This window comes from Corythoichthys intestinalis, chromosome 4, assembly GCF_030265065.1.
Source record: "Corythoichthys intestinalis isolate RoL2023-P3 chromosome 4, ASM3026506v1, whole genome shotgun sequence".
Classification (NCBI taxonomy): domain Eukaryota; kingdom Metazoa; phylum Chordata; class Actinopteri; order Syngnathiformes; family Syngnathidae; genus Corythoichthys; species Corythoichthys intestinalis.
The window spans coordinates 39,036,774-39,042,773 of record NC_080398.1 but is presented as its reverse complement, the minus strand read 5'-3'; the positions used below and the strand labels follow the sequence as shown (position 1 = coordinate 39,042,773).

The 6,000-nt window shown below is 39.8% G+C and overlaps 1 protein-coding gene across 1 annotated transcript in view; it reads left to right on the top strand.

Annotated features, from left to right (window-relative positions):
* Positions 1–5,458: 5,458 nt before the first annotated feature.
* LOC130914542 (beta-1,4-galactosyltransferase 3-like) overlaps positions 5,459–6,000 on the top strand; it is a 65,930-nt gene continuing 65,388 nt past the window's right edge. Inside the window, exon 1 of the mRNA XM_057833814.1 lies at positions 5,459–5,661. The gene's annotated coding sequence lies outside the window, so the exon portion shown is untranslated. The remainder of the gene's footprint in view (positions 5,662–6,000) is intronic.

Below are 6,000 nucleotides of genomic sequence, written 5' to 3'. Positions count from 1 at the left end.
CACTAGATGGCAATATTTAGTCACAATATACAAAGTCACAAGTCTTTCTATCCGTGGATCCCTCTCACAGAAAGAATGTTAATAACGTAAATGCCGTCTTGAGGATTTATTGTCATAATAAACAAATACAGTACTTATGTACTGTATGTTGAATGTATATATTTGTCTGGGTTTTATTCATTTTTTTCTTAATGCATTGCCAAAATGTATATGATCGGGAAAAATCGGGAATGATTGGAATTGAATCGGGAGCAAAAAAAAGCAATCGGATCGGGAAATAGCAGGATCGGCAGATACTCAAACTAAAACGATCAGGATCGGATTGGGAGCAAAAAAACATGATCGGAACAACCCTAACGTATGTATATATATATATATATATATATATATATATATATATATATATATATTTTTTTTTTTTTTTTTGCTAATAATTGCAAGCCCTCCTTACCCTGTACGATAGATGGCTCCGCTGGCGCAAATGATATTGCTGCTTTCTGGCGACAGCATTATGAACATTTATTTAACTGTGTGCCGAATGATCCCTATCAAGCAGGCAATGTCAAAGGGGTGTGCACGTTTAAGACCCATGAGGTGTATCAGGTGATAAAGAACTTATCAGTTAATAAATCCACAGGTATGAACTTTATATCTGCTGAAGATTCTAAAGTATGCTAGCCAGAGGGTTGCCCCACTTCGCGCACTTTGCTTTACATCCTTTATGGTTCATGGCTGTCTTCCGGAATCTATGATGTCAGTGCTGCTGGTCCCTGTTATCAAAAACAAAGCAGGGAAAGGGAGCAGCTCTGACAATTCTAGACCCATCGCCCTCGCTAGTGTCCTTTCTAAGGTTTTTGAACCCCTCCTACTAGAGAGTTTTTATTTTTTTCTAATGGAATTTTATTGTCATCATCATCAGTATCATTGACAATCATTGACAATTACAAAATGTGATATGATTTGCCCGAAGGAACCGAAGAAGACGACAAAGGCGGACGAGATGACGCATATGCTTATCAGTTTCCCGTCCCCCATACAACTTAAGACGCACATTCAGGCATGGAATATATATCAAAACTGTAAAATAACACAGTCAACAATCTGGGTTTGGTAACTAAGCGTCCAGTCAAGCAGCTCGATTAATTTTAGGGCGTACAAGGTTATGACTTTGTCATGTCCCTGACATTTTTGCATCTGTTTGCTGTGGAACATTTTGTTGTGGCTATGTGTGTGACATGTTATCACAGCTGGTGTGAGTAGCGACTCAAAATGCTTTTCTTATACAGGGTGGCAACAATTGGCGCACACAAGGTCACTGTAAGAGTTTCATCAGACATGAATGTATGAGAAAATCAAACAACATGCTGTACATATTTTATTCCAAGATTAATATCTCCACAAAGAAAACATGCTTATTATTCGTTTTGTACAGTATCTTTTCCATATACTGAGTAAACTAGACATTTGAATCAGGAGCTCAGTAGACACAGCAGATAATTATGTTTTTACAATTGGGGATTAGGAGTTCAATTGTAATACATTCTAGGAGATTGTCAATCATAATTGCAACACCCCCTGCCCCCTTAGATGCCCGATACTTTTGTGTCATGTTATATCCGTGCAAATTAAAGTCAGAGCCTTTGTTGTCTTTGGCAGATAATCCTTAATGTGTTCAAGATTCTTGTAACTCCTGCCGTTGATAAATTTCAGCTTACCGTCCACATCCACGAGTTGTTATACTGGTCGGCTGTGTAGTATTTACAGTTATGCAGCTATTGTAGTCAGTTGGTCAAAACTTGTAATAGCTTTAATCTTCATATCTTACGTCTTGACAAGGATCCTGCAATCCGAGACCCAGGTGTTGGCTATTTTCCCAGCTTTCTTGAGTTGACGTGCTTTTCTTGCAATTTTGGCATTTCGGCGAGTCAAGTTGTGATTCAAGAAAATCTTCGACCCTTTCAGGTGGCGGCGCTGGTTAAGCAGGGCAGTCTTGGTCTTGTGGTCTGACAGCTTCATGAGCACCGTCGCCGGTCCTCTCCCCCCAGATGGGAGCAGAAGGCAGCGACGGATGTCCAGCAGTTCCATGTTTATTCCATACTCTTTCAGCTTAGCAATTGCCAGTTGCGCCACTGTGTCCCCTGGGCTAGGCCTCAGTTGTAATCCAGAAATGATGAGCTCATTTGCGCGTCGGCACTGGTCGAGATCGTCAGCCAAAATTTCTAGCTTCTTGATGTGAACATCTCTCTCCTCGACCGCCTGCTTGAGTTTCTCGTTTTCAGCGCGAATTAAATGGAGCTCTCTGACGATTTCTTGATTCTGGTTTTGAATCGAGTCAGTCAAGGAGACCTCCAACTTCTGTGTGGAGGATTTATTTCATCCAAGTCTCCAGGTTTCAAATTCTTTGGAGCCATACTGGGAGTCGAGCTTGCTGGCCCTGAGCGCTTATCGGTTAAGATAAGAGAGTGCTTCAGAGTGCGTCTGTACGCGGTGTAGGCTGAGCAGCGAATTTGAGTTAATACATCAATAAGCTCAACCGATAATCAGTTTGGTTTTAAACCTAAGCATGGCACAGATATGTGTATTTACGTACTAAAAGAATTGGTAAACACATATATAAGTAAAAACTCCTCTGTGCTTATGTGTTTTTTAGACACTTCCAAGGCTTTTGACCGTGTGAACCATGGGAAGTTGTTTAATAAATTAAGCCAAGTGGTGTTTCTAATGATATTCTAAGAATCTTGTCATTTTGGTATGCACACCAAACAATGCAGGTGAAGTGGGATGACTATGTGTCTGCCCCCTTCCACGTTACCAATGAGGTTGGACAGGGGAGTATTTTATCTTCAATTTTATTCAATTTTTATAAGAATGATTTGTCAAAGCAGTTAAGTACATGTAAAACTGGGTGCATGGCTGGTGGGTTGGTGGTGAACCATCTTATATATGCCGACGACTGTGTGCTTTTTAGTCCAAGTTCAGATGGTCTCCAGCAGCTGCTCACTATTTGTGCCAGGTACGGGGAACTACACGATATTAAATATAATGATGCTAAGAGTGTTGTTATGATCGTAAGGTCAAATGGGGATAAACAATTGGTCTTCCCTGACTTTAAGTTGGCTGGTCAAGTGTTAAAGTCCTGCAGTCAGGTGAAATACCTCGGCCATATGATCACCGACACGCTGACAGACAATGAGGACATATTTCGCCAATGCCGTTCTCTATATGTCCGAGCGAATTTCCTTTCCCGTAAATTTGGTCAGTGCTCTGATGAGGTCAAGGTGGCCCTTTTTCAGGCCTATTGTACACTACTCTACACTGCGCATCTGTGGTCTAATTATAACAAAATTTCCAGAGATTACAAGTGGCATATAACAATTCCCTGAGAATCTTGTTGAAAAGGCCCAGATGGACCAGTGCCTCAGAAATGTTTGTAGCTGCTCGGGTGAATACCCTCCAGTCTGATTTAAGGGTATACATGTTTAATTTTATCAGTCGTCTGAATGGTTCAAAAATGTGATTGTGTTGGGCCTGACCAATATTTTGTACAATCAAAAAAGTTGATTCAAACAAAAAAATGGACTTCCATCAAAAAAAAAAAAAAAAAAAAAAAAAAAAAAAAAAAAATCAAAGAAAATACCTTTCAAATGCATTTTTTTGCGATTCAAATTTATTTTTGCATTCAAACACATTTTTTGGATCGAGTAATGAAGACACAAATCTACCTCCGTATGCCTCCGCCTAGGGGATGCAATTTTTGACTGGGGTAACTACTAGGGTTGTTCCGATCATGTTTCTTTGCTCCCGATCTGATCCCGATCGTTTTAGTTTGAGTATCTGCCGATCCCGATATTTCCCGATCCGATTGCTTTTTTTTGCTCCCGATTCATTTCCAATCATTCCCGATAATTTTTCCCGATCATATACATTTTGGCAATGCATTAAGAAAAAAATGAATACAACTCGGACGAATATATACATTCAACATACAGTACATAAGTACTGTATTTGTTTATTATGATAATAAATCCTCAAGATGGCTTTTACATTATTAACATTCTTTCTGTGAGAGGGATCCACGGATAGAAAGACTTGTGACTTTGTATATTGTGACTAAATATTGCCATCTAGTGTATTTGTTGAGCTTTCAGTAAATGATACTGAAGGCAATGCCCAAGGCATGATGGGAAGTGGAACCATGACAAGTGAAACCACGACTGTGCGTAGTGCTACCAATTCATATACATTCTCTGCGATGGAATATAATTCAAGGTGTTAAGTATAAGATCAATTGCTACCTTGCTTCCCCACATAATTTCCCATGATATTCCTAATCGTAGGGAGAGGTAATGTAAGGTTTTGGCCAATTATAATAAGGCTCCAAAAGCTGCCAAAATACACTCTACTCATTTTACGCTGCCTCTTACCTCTCTATGTTGGCTAAACGGCGCCATTACAGATGGAGCGCGACAATGCGTGAGTGGGTCGTGCAGTGTATGCAATAATTGCGTTAAATATTGTAACATTATACATAAAAAAAAAAAAAAATTACCGCCGTTATTGGGATAGATTTGATAATCCTACCTTAAGCCTAAACTAAAGACTCTGGATATGTGTAACATATTTTGTCTGTAACGTTAAATACAATTAGAAAACGATTTAATAATAAAAAAGAAATATATATATATATTATATATTTAAAAAAGGCATGGCCGACATTTTTTTGCCGATTCCGATACTTTGAAAATGACGTGATCGGACCCGATCGAGCGGCATCCCGATCGATCGGGACATCTCTTGTAACTACATTGGCACGACACCGGCGGGCGCACCGTATTCAATGGGTGACGATCTTGGCGAAAAGTATAGCTGTCCTAAGCAGCTTGATTTAGAATTCCACTCAAGAATGATGGAAAACAACAAAACAAAAAACAAAAAAACGCTCTTTTTTCAACTTATTATAAATATTCTTGTAAGTTAAATTTATTGCTGACACTGCATTTTGGGGTCATCAACATGTTGTGCCAAACTCCGCCTGTGATCGCAAAGTTAATTTTTGCCATATCATTCAGGCCTGTAATCATTCAGGCCTTAAAAGTAACAAAATAATCCAGAAATATAATGGCATTGAACTTTTAATAAAAAAAAAAAAAAAAGAACAAAGGTGTTTTTTTTTCGGTATCGGATCAGGAATTGGTATCGACAGATTCTCATAATCAGATGCCTCGGACTCTGGTGCAAAAATTTGCGACCCGGACATCCCTAAGTCAGATGTTGAAAAAAAAATCCCCCAAAATGTGATTGCATAGTAGAACAACATGGGAAAATAATTAGAAATAAATTTGTATATTTCCCTATTTATAAGCGAAGTGACTGACAGATTCATTCGCAGTTATTAGGTATGAAAAAGAACACGTAGATGTGTGGAGGAGGATGTGTGATTAAAAAGGGGGAGGAGGAACTAAACAGGCGACCCTCCAGCCACGGTCTCTCATCAGCATAATTTAGCCTTGTCGGTGCGGACTAACCGACATCGGTCCGCTTTAAATCAAGATTAAAGCCCCACAAAAGAACACCCGCAGGAAGGAGCAAGCACATTTTTTCGGGGAAATATCTACCACCCGTCGTCCGCGGACTCGTTTCTGGAGCGGATTGACCTCCGAGGTAAGCTTTTCGAGCTTGAATTGACGCTGGGCGGGCGGGGAGAAACAGCTGCTAGTTTAGCTTAGCTATATGCTAACTCCGGTACGGGGCGGCTCGTCGCGGCTTGGCTCCCCGCGGATAGAGCCCCGAGGTCGGTCAGATTTCTGCTCTGTTCCCGCTTAAGTTTGCTTGACTTTTACTCGCATTTTGAAAAAATATTTTTTTAAACATTTGACTTCACGAATAAGTAGCGTCAAAACTGTTTAACCCTGGCAAGAAATACTTCATAAAAACGACTTTAGTTTCGGTCAAATTAAAAATAAAAAGCGGCACGTGCGTGCTTTTATTATAACTTTAAGC